The 21,512-nt window shown below is 28.9% G+C and overlaps 2 long non-coding RNA genes and 2 pseudogenes across 3 annotated transcripts; 3 read left to right on the plus strand and 1 right to left on the minus strand.

Moving 5' to 3' along the window:
• The first annotated feature begins 2,960 nt into the window (after positions 1-2,960).
• Positions 2,961-8,416, plus strand: LOC149881513 (uncharacterized; annotated as a pseudogene).
• A 1,543-nt stretch (positions 8,417-9,959) lies between these two features.
• Positions 9,960-11,305, minus strand: LOC145186463 (uncharacterized; annotated as a pseudogene).
• Positions 11,306-16,999: 5,694 nt separating this feature from the next.
• On the plus strand, positions 17,000-18,325 carry LOC149881514 (uncharacterized). Of its 2 annotated transcripts, XR_016445907.1 has the most exons (4): positions 17,000-17,306; positions 17,522-17,545; positions 17,878-17,901; positions 18,131-18,325. It is a non-coding gene; the product is annotated as an uncharacterized LOC149881514 (long non-coding RNA). The 2 variants fall into 2 exon arrangements; XR_016445906.1 differs by lacking the exon at positions 17,000-17,306 and having other exon boundaries at positions 17,367-17,545.
• Positions 18,326-19,546: 1,221 nt separating this feature from the next.
• On the plus strand, positions 19,547-20,119 carry LOC149881515 (uncharacterized). The gene is made up of 3 exons (XR_016445905.1): positions 19,547-19,711; positions 19,785-19,805; positions 20,014-20,119. It is a non-coding gene; the product is annotated as an uncharacterized LOC149881515 (long non-coding RNA).
• Positions 20,120-21,512: the final 1,393 nt, after the last annotated feature.

Consider the following 21,512-nt stretch of genomic DNA (forward strand, 5'->3'; position numbering starts at 1 on the left):
AGTGTTCTTTTATTTGAAAAGTTGAATGTGATTCCAGGAATATATACTTTTCAAGGTTGTTCAATCATGAACAAAAAGCGTCTAATTTTTGTTGAGTATCAAAATCAAACAACATCAAAAAAGCAACGAAAAGTAATTCGTGGATGCAAAAAAAAAAAAAAAAAGAGAAGATGCAGATAATGACCAAGAAAGTAGTCTATATGATCCTGGTTCATGTTCTTATAAGTAACTGTTTTTAAACTGACATTTTCATTGAAAATTTTAGGTGCAATTATGAATGTTATATTTAAATGCGTTTTTCTCAATATGTCAGTTTTTGACCTCCCGACCATCCTATTTCATTAATGGTATGTTCAATTTGCATGAAACTTTCAGCAAATATTTGTTGGATCTAGTTTTACAATTGGAACTAAAAGTTTTGCAATGTTGTAAAAAGTTTTTTATTTATACAAGCTTGACCTTAAAAATTTTTTTTTTTTAATGCACCATTTTAAAAATTTCAGTGTAACTAAAATATTAATTTTTTTAAAATAGTTTTAGTAAAGTTTGTAGATAAACATGTTATTAACCTTTTGCCAAAATTTCACACCCTAAATGCTTTCAGTAACTGATATAGTATGGCTGGGGTGGCACAAACATTTTGGAATGTTGACTATTTTAATTGGTAACCATGAAACTAATAAAATTATTTTTTATTTTTTTAAATGTTGTTACCTAGTTCTTTCCCAGAATGAAGTTGGTTTTTTCTTAAAAGAGTTATTTTAGTTAAAAAGTTTCGAGGGGTCTTATACCTTAAAACGTTATAGATTCAAGTGGTATAGCAGTTTTTCGAAATTACAAAACAAGGTAAAAACGCTCCAGAAAACAACGAATTTTAAAAGAACATTCTGTCTTTCTTTTATTGTCAATAATAAAAAAACTGCTTATAAATTTAATGAAAGTTCAGTTTTTTCTACTGAAAAATTTATTTATACGACTACTACAAGAATTTCTGCAAAATCCATTTACTTGTCGCCCACCATAACAAAGTATTTTTGATTAATATAGTTCCAAATCTACTTGAAGAACACACAGAGTTAAACCTTCTTAAAAATATGTCAAGTAAAAACTTTATGTATGTAGGTGTATCAAAGCTCTGTTGTTATGACTATAATTTAATTCTGAGTGAAAAGTTGAAGCACATTAAACCGTGTGTTCAGTAAACCAAAGTCATTCTAAATCAACTTCTGTTAAAAATCAGAAGATTATAAATAGAACTGTGAACTATAATCAGATGATACAACTTTGCCAGTGGCTTCTTTTATTAGTATTGAAAAAGACAATCTTTCTTCTAGCACTTTGTTGAATTTATCTGTATCGGTATCTTTATCTTTACCTGTATTTATGTGTATCGTGGCTCTGCTCTTGGTATGGAAGTGATTGGTATGGAATGATCTAATCTTTAAGAAAATTAAAACCAAAAGCTTTTTATTTCAGTCAGATTTTTTCTAGAGCTATAGTTGTGAATCCTCTTTTTTAGTGTCATTAGTAAGTGCGTTTTGTAGATCTTGAAATAAACTATATTTTGTTGTTTTAAGAGAAACAAATCTATAATTTTCAGATAAAACAGGATTCAAACTTCTTTGTTACCAAATTTGAGCTTTGCAAAGTTACTACAAGCACTTTATAAGGGTTGTGGTAAACGGACAAAATTCCGGCACTATCTCTCCCTCATTTTTCAGTCAAAATCTTACAAACTTTAAGTTTAGAGATTTTTTTAAAAAAATCACAGCTTTTCCTAACTTACATCTTTACACTTTTGTGCCAAATTTCAGAGAATTTGGTGGTGTAGGGTGCAATGCCTTGTTTTTTGAAAAATTTTTACACATTGTTGAAATATATCCTGGCTCGCTGATCTCAAAATATAACTGGAAGCGTATACGTCAAATTTTTTGAAGCCAGTTTTGGCGTTTAAAATTGGCGGTGGAATTATCGAACGGTCATTTAAACACTAGGAAACTGATGACAATCAAGTCTTATATTTTATGTTTGTATTTTGATTAGTGTATAAGTTTCAAATAAAAATCTATTTTTTTGTTTGACATAACATTTTTTTCTTAAATATAACTTAATATAACGTACTTACATAAATTTATATTTTTTTGCCAGCCTAATGACATCTTAACAACGTCTCAGACTGGTTTCTAAATGCCATCTAAAAGAAATCACAATATTGACCTCTTTTAGACGTCTGAATTCAGATATGTTTGAGACATTTCATATCAATTATCTGTGAGACATCTGCATATTAGATGTCTTCAAACACCTCAAATTAGCAATCTAAAAAAAGACGGCTACTACTTTAACACCTTATAGACATCTGAACTCAGATGTATTAGAGGCATCTCAAACTAGTAGTTTGTGAGACTACTACCTATTTTACACTTCCGTGTTCCCAGCTAACACAAAACGTTCGGGTACGTTCTAAGAACGTTTCGTAAAAGTTCTGGATGAATATTCACAAAACATTATTTTTGCGTCAGTCTGTCGTTAGTTTGGTATAAGTTAAAAACTGTAAAAGTCCGTATAAACTAAACTTGCCAAGTTGCATTTCAAAAAAACTTTCGTAAGTTTTTGCGTAAGTTCAGCCCTAAACTATCGGTATTCACCAAACTAAAATGGGTTGACCAAACTTTTTAAAAAATAGTTCAGCTCAATTTGCGCAAGAAAAGTTTAGTTTGCTATGAGCTGCCTTAACTCTGGTGTAACTTTAAAATAACTAAATGATGAGAATTGCATAACATTATTATGATGTATATGTAGTTCTAATGTCAGATGATCTTAACATATATAAATTACATATATTATAATAAGGGTTACCAATAATCTTAGATGTTAATAAAAAAATAACTGCATCATAATGATATCCATCTAGTCGGCGTGACGTCACGTCGAATTCCGAAATAATATAACCATCTTGAATGGAGGGAAAACAAACACAAATATCAAATAGCGTTTTAACTGTTTTTTATGACAAAAAGATGCTAAGGAGTTGTTGTGTTGTAGGTTGCACAACTAATTGTAAAAAAGATAAAGAACTTCAGTTTTATCGTATTCCTAAGAATAAAAACGGTTAGAAAAAGATGGTTAAATGCGATAAACCGCATTTAACCATTTTCTTTTAACTGCAGATAGCACATCGTCGAGGAAACTGTGGTCTCCTAAATCTTCGAATGTTTATGTTTAAATTTCAATAAATACTACTTTTTTAAAAACTTTAGGTAAAAGAGAACTCTTTGAGAAACATCCCGACTCAGCTCCTTCAATTTTTCTTCTTTAAAAAAATGTCAATAATAACATAATTAACCGAGTCAATAGGAGGATAAATAGAAAAAGTTAATATTATTGTCTGCTTTGTTGTCCCTTTTTTAAATTACTTTGACATTGTTGAACTTTTAAATTTTTTTTCAGAAATGCGTGTTTCTGCATGCAAAAAGTTAAAACTATTTTCTCAATCATTAAGTGACGAAGTTGATTTTGTCGTTGAAAAAAAGAGGATAATAAATGAAGTTAAGTGAAAAAATGAATTATTTAATTTTGTTATTTATGATTTAAATTGTTGTATATAACCAATAATGATATTGATTGTCATTTATAGTAGAGGTTGTAAATGTTTTAAAACTAATCCAATAAATTTTCATAAAATAAAGAAGTTTATTTTATATTTAAAGGAAAATGATATTCAAGTTAATACTGTAGGGTGTTTGCAACAATCTGATGTCATTGCTCCTGTATGTTACAAAAATGTTTTAGAAGAATCTTCCAGTTATAGTCATGGTATAAAGTAATTTTTATTTAATTTTTTTTTTCTTTTTTACATTTTGGATTGTTGTAGGGTAGGGTGGGGCAAGATGAGCCGTGGGTTAGAACTCTTTTTTGCTTTCATGGAATAATAATGTTTTATTCCTCTATTATACCATTGATAAAGTTAAAACAGTATCGTGGAATAAAAAATGTTTTTAATATCGCTGTTAGTTGATGTTTAAATCGGTTTATAACTTTTTTGGAGTATTTTGTTTGTAAGTTGCTTCTAAATTCGAATGTTTATTGGCAGTACTTATGCGATTAAGGTAAGAAACGTGTTGTTTTATAGAGAATTTATCCCACAATAATATATAGTAAAAAAGGTTTATAACTGACCAATTAATTTAATTTTATTTGTATTAAACTTGCACTCACTACAGATGAGGCAAGATGTCATCGGTTACGTGGGGTAAGATGCTCTCAAAGGGCTTCTTGTGTCGTAGTTTTACGGAATTTCTACCATTTTTAAAATGTGTTTCGAACATAATAGCGTTTCATAATTTAGTTATTGACAATGTTTATATGTTGGTTTATGTGTTGACAACTTTTATGCATATTTATAAATAGCTTTTTAAAATAATTTTATATATAATATAAATGTTATAATATATATGCTAAGTAAAATGAAGCTGTATCACATGCAGTTGCTGCAATTCAATGCATATTTGTAAAAATTTTACAAATATGCATTTGCATTCAGCTGAATGAAGTTGTATTACATTCAATTACTTATCAGGAATTGAATGTAATACAACTTCATGTATTATTACATGCGTGTAATACAATTTTTACTAATAGGAGCTGTATTTAGCTTGCAACATCATATTATTAATAATTGCAACATCGTGTTATCATTAATAATTTTGAGTAATTTTGTATGTACATGTAACTTTAGTAAGTTCTTATTTAACTCAAAGAGGGTTAATTTATGGATGTTATGTAATGTATAAAGTAATAATGTATTTAATAATTATATAATACTGTGTATGTGTTTGTATGTTCATATTATTAAAATTTTAAGGTTTTAATATTTCTTTAGATGCATATTTAAATATTATAAATAATGGTGAGAAATTATGTGCGAATAACACAGAGAGGAGCAACAAATGATAGAATAAAGTCAGCATTTTATGCAACGAAGTTGGGCTGCAGTCTAAAGAATATTGCATCAGAATTTAGTATTAACAAAAAAATATTACAGCGTCATCGAGATGGAAAAGTAAAAATAGCTGGTGGTTTGTCTCTGTGTGGAAAATCTCCTGTTTTTAGTAAAGAATTTGAATTAAAGATTGTTACACAAGTTCAGATTATGGAAAGAGCGTTATTAGGCTTGGCAACAATAGATGTGCGTCGCCTGGCTTATGATTTTGCTAAACAAATGGGAATTGATAATCCTTTTAATAAAGAGTCAAAAAATGGCTGGAGTGGATTGGCTGCGAGGATTCAAGTCATATAAGAATATAAGTTTTTCAAGAATATAAGTTTTCAGCCAAACAGCTCTGGAATATGGATGAAACTGGAATCACAAATGTCCTTAACCCAGGAAAAATAAATGCAATGAAAGACAAACGACAAGTTTCAAAAATGACTAGTGGAGAGAGAGGTGCTACTGTGACAGTTGTGTGTGCAATGAGTGTAAGTGGCACTTATGTCCCACCATTACTTATAATTCCCCGTAAGCGAATGACTGATAGGCTGGCTGTTGGTGCACGTTCAGGCTCAATTATTAGAGTTAGCTCTAGTGGATGGACTGATTCATCTTTATTCATTGAATGATTAATACATTTTGCTGCTGTAACTCATGCATCTAAAACTAATGATCAATTAATTGTACTTGATGGTCATCACAGTCACAAAACACTTGAGGCCATTAACTTTTGTCGTGACAATGGGATCCATCTCATAACTCTTCCACCTCATTGTACACACAAGATGCAACCTTTAGATCGTACATTTTTTAAACTATTGAAAGTTGGCTACAATACAGCAGCAAGCAACTGGATGTTATCACATCAGGGGCGTAGAATTTCATTTTTTGACATGGCAGGTATTTTTGCAACTGCCTAAAACTTTACTGCAAACATTGATAAAGCAATCTATGGGTTTAGATGTTCTGGTTTATACCCAATAAATGACCTTATTTTTAACGATGAAGCCTTTAATGCAGCTTTGCTCACTATTGAAGCTGAGCCATTGGAAATCTGTCAGCAATCTAGTGAATTGTCTAATATGCCTTTTGTTGCACCTAAACAGTTGCCAAATGTCACAAGCACAACATTTACTGCTGCAAAATTGAAGGCTGTTGATGATGCAGTTTTGCCAATTGGCCTTAAGTCTCCCTAAAAAATTTTGGAAAAGATTTCTCCACGTCCCAAAATTCCTATATTAAGACAACGACATAGAAAGACAGAGTCAGCTGAAAACCTACTTCTTCACCTTTCAAGAAGCGACTAGAAGCGCATGAAAGCAATGTAAAAGAAAAGCAACAAGCAGTCATTTTGCGTAAAAAAAAAGCTGCACTTAAGGTGATTAAGTAAAAAATGAAATCAATAAACTTGAAGACAAAAAAGGTAAAGAAGTCTGAAAAGCAGAAAGCAGAAAGACCTAATGGAATAAAGAAACAAATGAAAAGGAAGAAAGATATGGTTTCTAACTCTTAACGTTTTATCACTGATACAACTCTATGCACCATATGCTTTTGTCCATACGATAATTAGACACAATGTACTAAATGCACATCTTGGTACCACTTTTCATGTGGTCCAGAAGATTCAGACTTATGCTACTACTGTGAATCATAATCATGTATATGTTATTTGAACATTTATTTTAGTGATATAAATTAAAAAGAAGCTATTTATCTTCAAGACAATTGCTTAGAATAATTAAAGTGTTTGTATTTCAGTTATTTTAATAAAATACAAAGAGTTTTTACAAAAAACTATTAATAGCTTTTATTTTAACCGATAGTTATTTTTAACAACTGTTTTAAAGGTTTGAGGCAAGATGCACTCCTTAGAGCATCTTGCCCCACGGCTGGGGCAAGATGTCTCCTTGCACAATTATTAGTGTTTTTAAATTTAAAATATCACGAGTAATAAAGTGGTTATTTTATCTCACCAATGTCATCTTTTATAAGTAAACTTTGATATTAGAAAGAAAAACTACTTGAAAATGTAAAAGCATTTATTATATACGCTAAAGTTTGTTAAGGGGGGGGGGGGGGCATCTCGCCCCACCCTACCCTATAGATTTTTGAAATATATTTTTCCAGACATTTTTAAATCTCAACATAACAAATTTAATTTAGAACAATGTTCCAGCATTGATCAAGGTATTAGTATAACTTAAAATTATAAACAAGGTATAGTATAAACAAGGTATTAGTATAACTTAAAATTAATTTTTCTTTTTTGATTTTTAATTTTGTTTACTTTTTGCTATTATCTTTTATTTGCAAAAGTTGTAAAAATATTTTAAATATTTTTCAGAATTCAGTGTTCCTTTATTTAATGAAGATGTTCCAGCCCAAGATACTAGTAAGAGTTATGTAGAAGGTATTGCTTATTTAAAAATTATTTAAATATTAAATATAAGTATACAAAATACTATATGTATTTTTTTTTTATTTTAAATAAAAGGGTGTTGCTGGAAACATCGATATTTAGCAAAGTTAAACTAAAAGTCATTTGAATTCGGAAAACCTTTAATTGAGAAATCTGAAATTGATATTGGAAGACATGTGACAACTTCGGAAAAACAACAATTATACACTGAAATAAATAAGCTTCCATTAGAAAGAGATTTATTTATGTGAAGTGGTTGTTGATAGAAGATAGCAACTGCAGTTTAGGAATAAATAAAATTCGAGCCAATCCTGATAAGTGCAATATGCTTACTGGAGTTAGTCTTCCAGTATTAGAAAAGCTGTTTTGTTTCCTATGCAAAGGAGCTCAAGAAAATTTGATTAAAAAATTGGATTCGGCAGATCAAATTGCTTTCTGCTAAGTAAAGTTAAGACACAACATTAACTTTGACATGTTATCATTTATGTTTGGCTTTAAAAAAAGTACTGCATTGGATAACTTTTGGAAATGGATTGACATTAGGTATGTAAAATTGAAATTTTTAATAAAAATGCAAGATCGAGATAATATATATGAAACAATGCCTCCTATTTTCAAGAAAAAATTCCCAAGACTAACATCAATTATTGTTTTTGAGATTTTTGTGGAATCACCATCATCTCTTGTGGCAAGTGCTCAATTTTACAGCCAATATAAAAAATATATAAGATTAAATGTCTTATCTCATGCACACCTCTTAGAGCAATTAACTTTATTTCAAAATGTTATGGTGGGAGAGCTTCAGATAATCAAATAACTCGAAAATCAGAGTTTACATCTAGCAAGTTTCATGTGCCAGGTGATCAAATTTTATCAGATATAGGCTTTACTTTATAAAGCGATTTTGCTGTTGGAAGTTGCTCTTTGTTAATTAATCCAGCCTTTACAAAGGTAAAGCACAAATCTCTGCTTCAGAAATTGTGTTCAATAAAGATGTTTCATCCTAACTTTTCTTAACACGGCTGTTTTCATAGCCCCATATCTCAATAAAGGCATTATTTGACGTAGAGAATTGTTTACATTAAATAAGTAAGGCCGACGTGAAGGATGAAGAGAGGAGGGTAGGGCAAACGGTGTGTTGTTAGGGATTATCTTTTTCCGGATATTGCCGGAATTCCGGATATTTCTTTCAACTTTTAGTTTTTCCGCATATCCAAAACGCTTTCCATAGTCTTGAGTCCTTAATACAAGAGTGGGTGGGAATAGTATAAAAAGTAAATAAAAGTATAAAAATAAATTTATTATTTAATGTAAAACTGCAAATCAGATTGTTCAAATTTGCAGCTTTATATTTCTAGGTATGGTAAAATATTGGTCATACCAATAAGCAATCTGATTTCAATAAAGTCTTAATATTGCTTTAAATATTTTTAGGAATTGAGTGTGGTGTTTGACTTCCCCAAAAAAGTATAAAAAGTCTTTGTAAATGTTTCCGTACGGTTTATAGGGTCAAAAATTTAATAATCTATAAACACAATTTTTCAGTAAATTAATCGGTTCGTACAATTTCAGTAAAGGTGAACTTCAAGATTACACTGATTTTACAGTTTTACGAAGCTTTATGTTTTAGAGAAGATTTTACTCTCATTTTACATCTCACACTTAACATTTAGTTTGTCAAAAATAGATAAAAATCAGTTTGAAAAAATAAAAAACATGCGGAGAATTGAACATTAAATACGGTAAAGTCTTGTTTTAACGTAAAATACTGTTTAAAACAAAAAAAAACACGAAGCGGTACCCAGATCCGCAGTCAACTTCTTTTTATCAATCAGATAATAAAACTCTTTTACTGGATATTCCCCGCAATCTCAAAGTTAATTAATCCAGATAATTAAAGCTAATCTGTAATAGTTTTTTCGATATTGCATCATATGCCTTTATGTTTTTAAAAACTTGTGGCTATGAAAATAGCCGTTATACAAAAGTTTGATAATCTTTATTTCAGCAAAATGATGCTTTTTTCATTTCATTTCTCAGCATTCGCACTGCTCCATTATTGCATTAGTTTCTAAAAAAATATTTAAAAAATGAAATAGTGAAAAAGTTTTTTTGCTTGCTAAAACTATAAAAAATATTTATATATAAATATTTATGAAATATTTTTGTTTGCAAACTTTTTCTTGTAATTACAGCTATTGCAATACCATATATTCAATCTTGGCACTAATTTTAAAGATATACATTTAAGATGAAACTAGTTACCACATGAATCACAGCCTACGATTTTATCGCCATTTTCTGACCTTTTAGATTTACAAATAAAAAACACACTGTCATTTTAATTGATAGTTTCATTTGGTATTGAGGCAACTTCATTCCTGATTTAAATTCTCTTGTTACTAATTCCCTGAAAATAAGCATATTCCAAAAACTATCACATGAAACACAGATTCGATAAAACTGCTGTTTGGTTCATTACGTAAAACTATAAACTCACTGGATGTCCACACCATAAAATCACAATAACTAACTCCAGTAACTCTCATTTCAAGCTGAACCTGGAAAAAATATTTGTGCTGTTTTTTTAAAAAATATCTCCCATCTACATTTACACCAACATAAAAAACATCTTTCAATATTTCTTCTTTCAAAGATTTATCTTTTAAAATATAAGGACATTTAATTTCCAAAGCACAATGCCTACAACTAGTGCAATAAACAGAAGCACATCAGGAGATGCTGCATACCATGGTTTTTCATAGTCTATACAAAGTCCTAATTTTTCAACTTTCAAATTTTGATGGACAAAAATCTTAGAAAGTGGCACTGAATTATGAGATTTATTGTAGTCTGAATAAATTTGTGCGAAAAAGTCAATGCATTTATCTCATTTTCTCGTCCCCAAACTATTGGAGGACTTTTTATAATTACATTCTTTTCAGAACAAATAAAAACTAATGATTTAGGTGGTGTATCAACTCAAGCAAAATAAACTTGATACAAAGTAGAACCAGTTAATCGGCCTACTCGTACCTGATACCAAGAATCATACAATGATTAATTTCGAGTTGCTTCTTCAACATAGACAATGTCATTAGAATTGATTTTTAAAACTTTTCTTTTCTCATCATAATAGGAACTTAACTGCTCTTTATCTAGAGATTTATAGTTTTCGATGAAAAAATTTCTAAGAGATAGTAGCAAATTTGCCACAAAAGTAGATTCTAGGTGAATAAATTAATCTTTATAATTTTTGAACAAATGAAGAGCAGCTGTTTTGGGCTGTACACTTTGCAAATCTCATTTTTTTCAATATTGGTTGGAGAAACAGGCATTTTACTTATTCTTTTTCTCTTTAGTTTTTCTTTAGCAGCATCAGAATATAAACTGATAGATGAAACTGGAGAACCAACAATATTTTTAATAAATGTTTGATTCGATTGACATGGTAAATCAGTTGGTGTGGACAATATCATTCCAATGCGAACAACAATTTTTTATAACATTGCAGCTACATGTGAGTATGTTTCACTAAGGCTGTAAAAAAAAATTAACTATAGATGTAAATAAAATAAAAACATGTTTGAACAATACCATCGCATTTGAAAAATTAAAAAAAAAGTTCACAAAACAAGAGTTTTTAGGTGTTAAGTTATCATACTCAAATGCTCAACAGATACTTACCCAGCCTTACAATTATAGTGAGCAGTCACTACATTACCAAGTAAATCAATAGCTATCCAAAACTTATGATTAGGAGATGTGATTCTATATGAAGGTCGAACATCACATTTTAAGATCATGATATGTTGACTTACTTTCATGTGAGCAACATTTTTTACCCAACCTTCTTGAAAGTACTTCCAAGCCTCTAATGACTTGTAATTCTCCATAGCTTCTGGAGAAAAGATGCCTAAACAATTTTAAAACTTAGAAACAAGTGTAAGCAAACATAAATATTCACAAAGAAAAAAAAATATTCACAAAACAAACATAAATATTTACAACACCAGCCAATCAAACTAACAGATATTAGAATTGAATTTTAATCAGGTATGATTATGATAGCTTAAAGAAGGCCATTGACTCGGATTTTCAGTTCAAGAATCAGCTGGATACTTATATGGACACTTGTCCAATACTAAAATATAAATGCTGTTCAATCCTCCTTTTTTTTTTTTCTTTTCTTCAAAATAATTGAAAGACATAATAACTTTACGAGCGTTTTTTTATCTTTACGTATAAGATATAATAATTTGTTTTCGCTCATCTTAATATAAATAGTACAGAAACGTTTAATGTTTAATGCTCAACGTCGTTTCGTCATTAGTTACTAGGCTTTGAAAGAACGCTTGCTCAAAATGCACGCGGCCATTGGAGAAATATCCATGAAGCGAGTTAAAACTTTTTTCCTCTTGGAATTTAATTATTTGTTTAGATATATTACATAAAGAATCATATTAAGATAAATTATGATCGTTAAGATCGAATTATAATTGAAGTAAGTATATGAAATAGTTATATATACATTTTTATTAGATAAAGTAGAAAGGATTTAAAGTAGAAAAGATTTTAATTTTTTAAATCGTTTATTTTTTGTTTGTTTTAGTTTTTCTTTTAGCAGTTTTATTTTTATTATTTTATTTTTTAGAAGGAAAATAAGGGTATGGATGTTATTTAAAGTTATACTAATGCTATTTCCATAAAATGGTTATTACTACTTTGAGATATGTGTGATGCTATTAACTACTTTTGTTCTTTTTTAGAAAATTTAGAAAAATAAGTTAAAATTTTGTGCCAACACTGACATTGCATGTCACATGTTATTGTATGTAAAGGTTAAATTTTGTTATGAAGATTAAAGCTCTTATGAAAAAAAAAAGGAAGGTAAAGAGTATCGTTTGTAAATATATATTTTGTTTACTTTGAATCTTTTTAAATTTTCTCAAATCATTTTTCAAATTTTTGTTTGCACACGTTTATTGTTTGCATATATGCTTTTTTGATATGTATGTGTATGTAGTAATAAGTGCTGTATAGTTGTTTTATCAATGTGTTTTTATTATAATGTAAAGTGTTTTTTTATTGTTTGTGTATGTGTTAATATGTGTTAAATAATTGTTTTAAAAATGTGTTTAAATATATATATATATATAAGGTATATATTTAACCTTATATACTTATTTAAACACATTTGTTGTGTTAATAGTTGGTACATATGTGTTTTCAAAGTGCTTTGACTTGGTAAACGTGTACATCAAGATTTGTCAACTTTGCCAGACAAGTGATGTACTTTTAACAGAGGGTTACACGATGATGTTTAGTGTCAAACTGTTACTGCTTTAGGTCTAGCTGTTTTCAAGCCTTTATTATTAAAGATTATTCTAAAAATACATAATAATGTATTTTAATAACATTTTGTGTAATGTTGTTACTTACGTTTTGTTATATTTGAATGTTATCTTACTTAAATTATATTATATACATATTATATTGACTTATGGTGTGTGCTATTGTTGTGTGTTGTTGCTGTGATGTTTTTTAGTTATCTTTTGAGTTAATAGACATTTGGCTTATCTTTATGTTGGTGTCTATTGTTAAAAATGGTAAATAGGTATTTTTTATTAAAAGTCACTGCTTTTAATCATTCACTAAAAGCCAATACAAATTATTTTGCCATATATAAAAATTGTTTTATCTCAATTTGATTTTTTGTCTTTAGCGCTGTTTACTACATTTTGCTATAAATATTTTTGAATCATGATGTTTCAGCATAAATTGCTATAATCGCTATAAGTCGCTATAATCTCCCTTCACATAATGAAGTTGCAGTTGTATTTGTTGGTGAAGATGGTGCACCACCTGCTTCCAGGGAAGTTGTTATTTACCCAAGAGGTCATCCTCTACCCAATAGTTCATTCAGCAATATGCTATTGATGCGTTTGTTAAAATTGAAGGCAAACGCCTTGCTTTCATCAGAAACAACCAAAACAAACTGAGTAGCAAGCAGTATAATGTCTTATATGAACATGTAAACAAATAAATGCAATTGGTTGGTTGTTAAAAGATATTTGCAACAACAATTTTCCGTTCGGAAGAAAAACTATTCTTTTTGGTGGTGACATTAGGCAAATTCTGCCTGTTGTGAAAAGAGGACAACCACCTGAAATAGTGAATTGTGTATAAAATGTTCTTTTTATTGGCAATGGGCGCAGAAGTTTGCATTAACTGAAAATATGAGAGTACAAGATGGGGAAGGTGAGTTTTCCCAATGGCTACTAAAACTTGGGGATGGAACAATACCTGTCAAAGAAGAGGATCCTTTTAAACGATGCATTGAAATACCAAATCAGTGAATTATTAGAGAAAATGAATAACTGTTGAAAAGATTTTTGGAGATGTTGATCAAAATGATTATTCTAAACGCGTGATTTTAACTTCAACTAATGTTTATTCATTATCAATCAATGAAGAAGTGCTTGAATGTCTGCCGGGTGAGGTCAATATTTATTTAAGTGCTGATCAAATTGACACTGATGACCTTAATGAAAGAAATAACTTTCCTGTTGAGTTTTTGAACCGCTTAACACCTTCAGGTATGCCACCTGATTGTTTAAAATTAAAAATTGGTTGTGTAATTTCCTACTTAGAAACTTAGATCTCAAAGCTGGGTTATGCAATGGCAGTCAAATGAAAGTTTGTGCTCTTCAAAATAATTATATTGATGCAGAGGTTTTGACAGGTGTTTCTGGTGGTAAACGGGTTTTTGTTCCTCGAATTCAATTGGCTCCATCAGATTCTAATTTACCTTTTGTTCTAAAACGTCGTCAGTTTCCTGTCAGATTGGCTTATTCAATGACAATTAACAAAAGTCAAGGTCAAACATTTGATAGAGTTGGGGTATATCTCAAAAAACCGTGTTTCTCTCATGATCAACTATATGTTGCATGTTCAAGAACTAGAGCATTTAATAGTTTGTTTTTCAAAATTGATAAACATCTCATTCAAGGTATGGTAGGTGAAAAGTGTTACACAAATAATGTTATATTTTCTAATGTTCTTAATTTATAGTCTTTAGATTTTCATTTCGAAAATTTACTGTTTGTAGGTTGTGAGCATATTTTGTATGTATAACTTTATTTATTATTTTAATATTTTTTTTCATAGTTTTTCATAAATATATCCTGTCATTTAATATTGTTATAAAATGTGTTTATATGTGTTATATACCACCATATTTGTTTATAGTCGTATATATGTTTAAATTATGTTGTTTCCATGTTTTCAAAGTGGTGTGACTTGGCATTATGTTGAGCAAGATTGATAATCTTGCCAGCCAAGCGGTGTACTTATAGCAGAGGTGTGACTTGGCAGCATTTAGTGCCAGGCGGTGTTACTGCTTTAGAGCTAGGTGTTGTCTAGCCTTTTTTAATTATTCTGGAAACACATAATAATGTCTGTTAATGTTTAGCGTAATGTGTATGAGAGAGTATGCAACCTTGATCTTAAAATCTAGGGTGTTTTAATGTCCTAAATTTGAAGTAATTGAATAACTAATATTGAACGTAAAAACAAATATACTTTTATGTAGTTATATGTTGAGTAAAAAGATAAATATATAGTTAACTTTAAATTGGTTTTCTAAATTTGCTTTTCATATTTTAATTTGGTGTGTTATTTTCGCTGGATTTTAGGATCAAGGGTGTAAATATTCTATTGTTATGTGTTATTGTTGTGCTGTTTTGTGTTGATAGACTACTTGGCTTACCTTCACGTTGGTGTCTATTGTTAAAAATGAATAATAGGTAGTTTCATTATTGGAACTTACTGCTTTTGTTCATTTACTAAAAGGCAAGGCATCATTATGCCAAAAATGCAAATTATATCTTAATTTGATTTTTTTTTTTTTTTTTTTTAGAATTGTTAATCTTTTTTACTTCGAAACAGATTTTATAGTTAAATTTTCATGTTTAAAATGAACTGTTATTTTAAAATAGGTTACTATAAATAGGTAAATTGATTTTCAGTTTTTATGTGGTGTTTTTTTTTTTGTGTGTAATTATGGTATCATAATTCCTTTTTTTTTTTTTTTTCTTTAAGATTTACGATTGACGCTGATTTCTTTTTATTGTAAACTTTTGTCAGTTAAAATGATATAAATATATGCAATTAGTTCAATTATTTTAAAGTTTTCTCTATTTTATCTCTAATAATTTGTTGTACCTAATTTGGGGGATCCTTTTAAACCGGGGGTCGCAACTAAAAACCTTTAAAAAACATGAATATGGTAGTTTTGCGCATTTGTCAAATATCGAGTTACTTAAATTTTATAAGGTGTTTAACTAGTTAATTAGCTTATAGTTTGCATTTGAAACACTTTTGAGGAAAGAAAAAATTCTTATATATGTTAAATTCTTATATATCCTAAATATTTATATATATTAAAAAGAAAAACTCTTTTACATGGAAATCATTGTTTTACATTTTATTATTTTGGTAAATGGTCTTCATCAAAAACTTGATTTCTCTTAATGAAAATAACTATTCTCCTGACCACCATTAAAGCAAAAACGGGGAAGGGAGGTCCTTTATTAGTGTCAAAATAATTAAGAGAATTAAATTTCGAGTAACAAAAGGAATTTTTAGTAAATGGTAGCAAATTACCGTTTACCAAAAATTATTGAAACAAAGAGGCCACAATATAAAAATGGTCTGTTGAACAGACTTATAAAGACCCGGGTGCGGTCAGCTTGGTTAACAGACATGAAAGTATGTCAGGTTAAAAACTATTTTTACTATTCTATCACATTTAGCTTCCAAAAATGATTCAAATCGGCTTTAAAGGCTACGTTACGTAACCTTTAAAGCCAATTTGAAACATTTTTGGAAGGTAAATGTGATAGTACAGTAAAAATACTATTTTAAGATTTTTTGGCTCATAAAAGGGATTTAAGACTTAATCGATTGTGGTTTCCTATTAAACCTCAATAAACAACGATTAGAAAGCAATATGGCCCAGACGGAATATACGACATAAATATCAAATTTGTATTTTACTCATTCACAAAAAATGGAGTTAAGACAAATTGGCTCTCATGTCCAGATATGTTTACTGCACATATTAGTAAATAAATTAATTATTTGCGTAATGAGTTAGACGCATTGATGAGTTATTTTAGGCATTGATTAAAATTGCTAAACACAATGTAATTAATTGAATATGCTAATCGTAATGTAATTTGTAATAATGTAATGCTAAAGTTAAATGCGCTTTTACTTTTTAGTTACTCTTGGTTGTTTTGTTACGCTTAGTGAAGGACAGGTTTTGTTTGTGCGCTGTTAGTTTTTCTTCTGTTCTGGAATTTTGAGATTGTAATTTCCAGTTATTTAAAAAAGCACGTTTCTATTATATCTGTTCTATTACATCTTATCATATCTTTCAAATAGGTTACATTCTGTGTTGTAATTAGCGTAAAAATTGCATTTTTGTATCGCGCATCAGAAGGAGCGTTGTGCGTGTGTCATATATTCATTGTAAAGAAATTCATTGTACACAATTAACTTGGAAAATATATATAAATTGTAAAAGCTGAGAAGAAAGGAGAGAATTTTATAAATTGTTATTGTAATGACAACACGGTCATCTTGATTTTACATACTCTTTTATCACTTAAATCGTTTACATTTTTTTTTTATATCTTAATATGTCTATTTTTATATTAAAGTTGTTTCTTATCATATTTCTTTTTATTTTTATATCGAATTGATAGAATGTCCCAAATCGTCGATGAAGGTTTGTATTTATTTTGATGTGTGTCATGTTACTGATTCGTATCATGTTAGGTAGTTAGTTCTTAAAGATATGTTTATTTTTAGTCGCTGAATTACTAAGAAGTAAGTTTTGTTCCCTTTTGTTTTAATGAAATGTTACAATAGCAGTTATTTTGTGTTTGTTGATTTAAATTAACTTTACAATAATAAATTGGTTTAGACGAAAATCTATGTAAATTAATTCAATCCAGAAAGATTAAATAATTATTTTAATATTGAAGTAATTAAAGAGGTTTAAGAAAGAATCGAATTCAATATTTGTTTGCTTTTCTGTTTAGATGGCAACAGCATAATTGAAGAAAGTAAGTTTTAAAAAGGAAAAAAAAAACTTTTTAATGTGTTTTTTTTTTTGAAGTAGGTTTAAAATTTCAGGTTTTTAAAATCTTATATTATAATCTTAAATATTTTATAATTAAAAAATATCTATGTTAAATTTTTAAAATCTTATAATCTTAAATATTTTATAATTAAAAAATATCTATGTTAAATTACACCAGGTTGAAGAAAATAAATATAGTTTAATGATAAGGTTGTAAACAGTTAGAGCCGATTGAATAGATCAAAGATCGATTTAATCTACTTAACCTACAAACATAGTGAAAATTCACTATCAATTGTTTGTATTTCTGTTTAGTTGGCAACAATGTGGAGAGAGATAGTAAGTGTTAAAGGATTTATATTTTTAAAAAGTAACGAAAATGTTTTTTAAAAAAACGTTGTTGACTTTAAAGTAAAATAGTAGGTTTTTATAATTTTTACGATAAGCCCAAGAACTTAGGTCCTACTTAAAATTGTCAGAAATAAAGAGAAGAAATTTAAAATTCTCAATAAGAAAGCTTTTTATTATATTATATCAAGTAAGTTTAATTAAGATTCATTTTCTTTAGTTGATAAAGAAAGAGCTAATAATGCTATTAATTACATTAGTTAAATGAGTTTATTTTTAAAAAGTTAAGTAGATATTTTACCGTCTATACATTTAAGTGCTTTGATTATTTAGATACCGAAGTCAAGGAAGAATTAAGTCAGTGTTTTTTGCTATTAGATATTTGCTAACAGGAATTTGTTTATTTGTACTGTAACTGGAATTTTAAAACTTCAAGTACTTAAGCATTATTTTTTCTTTTAGGAGAGTTGGAAAAAAAACTAAGTATAAATTATATGTTTATGATTAGTATAGTGAAGTAAATGAAGTATTTATATCTGGGCGCTACTGCAGTTTCTCCCCCCCCCCTTTTTTTTATTTTTGATTATGATAGAGAACTTTATGCTGATTCAGAAAAATATAAAAACATGGACCTGAAAATCAACGGAAAGTGCTCTATTTCGAAGTCAAAGTTGAAAAAAATCCTACTAAAAACCCTAATATTCGCCATTTTTTTTCAAAACGCTTTCATTTTTAACGAAAGTTAATTACCGTTACATTGCGCAATAAACAGACCTGGTTTCCATCAGCCTTCGCATTACTATTTAAAAGTGTTATAACGAAAGTGTAATAAACGAAATGAAATTAATGGAAGATTTCAAATAAAAGTTGAACGTAGAGTGTGGGAATGTAGACAAACTGATGAATAATTATTATTTTATTGTACGCTGGTTTTTTTTATTAAAAAAAACGGTTTAAAGATAACATTTTCTAAATTTTACATGTGATAAAACAACTATGAACTAAGTTTCAAAAGTTCTTCTTTTAGGAAACAAAACTGCTGAATTCTTTTTTAAAATTCATTACAAAAGTACATTACTTGCAATATAGTTTATTCTCTAATAAATTAAAAAACGGCTATTTTCATTGCCACGAAAATTGCGCGAGATAAACATACTTTAACGACTTTTTTTAATGTAAAAACCATGCTATAAATGTATTGCTTTTGTCAGCTAAAAAATTATTAACTTAATATTCTCAAAATGGCGAATATTAGGGTTTTTAGTGGGATTTTTTTCAACTTTGACTTCGAAATAGAGCACTTTCCGTTGATTTTCAGGTCCATGTTTTTATATTTTTCTGAATCAGCATAAAGTTCTCTATCATAATCAAAAATAAAAAAAAAGGGGGGGGGGGGGGAGAAACTGCAGTAGCGCCTTATATCTGTACCTCAAAAGTCCAAGGTCAGTTTTAACACTGTAGAAATTGTCCAGGAGAGAAAAAATAGTAAAATAATTAGTCTTTATTGGCTTATTCTTGATGGTTAAATTTGTTATTTTTTCGTGTTTTATTTAATTTTTCTTGAGGCACATTAAATATATTTTTGAAAAAAATTAAAAGTAAAAAATTCAAAAAAGTGAAAAACCATTACTGAACAATCAACCTTTGTCTTCTGAGGTACAGATACTAAGATTTAAAGTTTATTTTAGTTTATACTTTTGGTTTAGTTTATAGTCAATTTTGGTTTAGTTTTTGTTTGTTTTAGCTTCAGTTGTCTTTTTTCTTACTTTAGACAACTTTATGGAGGAAATGAAAGAATTAGGTAAAAAATATTATAATATATTAATGTCAATATAATTTTATCAATTATTTTGAGGTATATTTTTTATCTTTAGTGTCTGGTAGAAGTACAACTGGTAGGACTGTGTTTTAAATTTTAAGTATTTTTTCTGGAGAAATATTTGTTATAGGTGAAAGAATTATTTAATTTATTAATATTATTAAGATAAATTCAAATATGACATCTTTCAACTTCGCATTTTACTCATTTTTATTAAGATTAAATTTTTTACCAGTTTAACTCTTTTTTATTTTTTTATTTTTTTATTTTTTAAACATTTTTAGCATCCTCTTCATCCTGTGAAAATGGTGAGGATATGCTTTATATTTTGATTAAATAAAATTGCAAATATTTTAAATTTTTATTATATCCTTCTATTTGTAATTTTAGATCCGTTAACTTTTGAGCAATACACTGCGACCATTTTCTATAGACGCATGTAAAATTTAGCGGATTTACAGTGCTACAGTGGTAATAAAATTGTTCTAATGGTACTTTTGAATAAGTATATGTAAGAAAACAATGATCCAGTATGCATTTAATTATTAACTATCTTGATTGTATTAAAATAATTAAATATTTAATATTCACGTGGCAATTTTCTATAGACGCACTAAAGTTTTTACGAGTTTTGTCGCAAATTTCTTATATTCTGTAGTATTTTTTATTTTGTGAGTCGAAATTAAGTTGAACTTAACCAAATGGCGAAACGAAAGGTCCTTACCAATATTGAGAAAGGTCAAATATTGGCTTATCATCGAGAAAAAGTTCCAAATCGAGAAATTGCTAGAAGATTGAAGAGATCAGATCACGTTATGCGTAATTTCTTGAAAAATCCAACAGATTAAGCAACAATCAAGAGGAAACCAAAGAAATCTAAGGTTTCAGACCGTAAAAAACGCAGGATTGTTCGACTCGCATCAAATTCCTCAAAAATTTTGAAAACAATTAAGTCAGATTTGAGTTTAAATGTTTGCAAGGAGACGATTAGGAAAGTTCTCAAAGACAGCCAACACATTGTAAGATCAAAAATGAATAAAGCACCAAATTTGAAGCCTGTTCACAAACAGAAACGGATGGAATTCGCCCGCGAAAACATGGCACGCGATTGGGAACAAGTAAGAAATTTTAGATTAAATTCTCATGAATACGTGAGATGTCTAAATAGCTGAATATTTTTGTTTTCAATACCAGGTGATTTTTTCGGACGAGAAAAAGTTTAATCTTGATGGGCCTGATGGTTTTAGTGGCTACTGGCGTGATTTGAGGAGAGAACCCAAATATTTTTCGACAAGGAATTTTGGTGGTGGATCTTTGATGGTTTGGCTTGGGTTTTGTGCAACAGGAAAGTTAAATTTAGCATTTACATCTTGCAAAATGAAAAGTTCTGAATACATTGATGTGCTAAAATTATGTTTGATTCCATTTCAAAACAAATATCGACGCAAAAAGTTTGTTTTTCAACAAGATAACGCCAGCATTCACACAAGTAACGAGACTAAAGCTTGGTTTGAAGCTAAAAAAATCGAGCAAATGTGGTGGCCTGCTCGCAGTCCAGATTTGAATCCTGTTGAAAACATCTGGAGAATCATTGTAAGACGTAACTATGCTGACGAGAAGCAATATAACTCTGTGACAGAGCTAAAGGAAGTGGTATCAGAATGCTGGGAAGATATGGAGCCAAAAGTGCTGGAAAACTTGGTGGGAAGTATGCCAAAACGAATTTATCAAGTAATTGAGCGCAAAGGAGGTCCAATCGAGTACTAAAAATGTGAGAAAAACA

This window comes from Hydra viridissima, unplaced genomic scaffold, assembly GCF_058129835.1.
Source record: "Hydra viridissima isolate aposymbiotic clone 2 unplaced genomic scaffold, HvirCarnegie_v1 scaffold_12, whole genome shotgun sequence".
Lineage (NCBI taxonomy): Eukaryota > Metazoa > Cnidaria > Hydrozoa > Anthoathecata > Hydridae > Hydra > Hydra viridissima.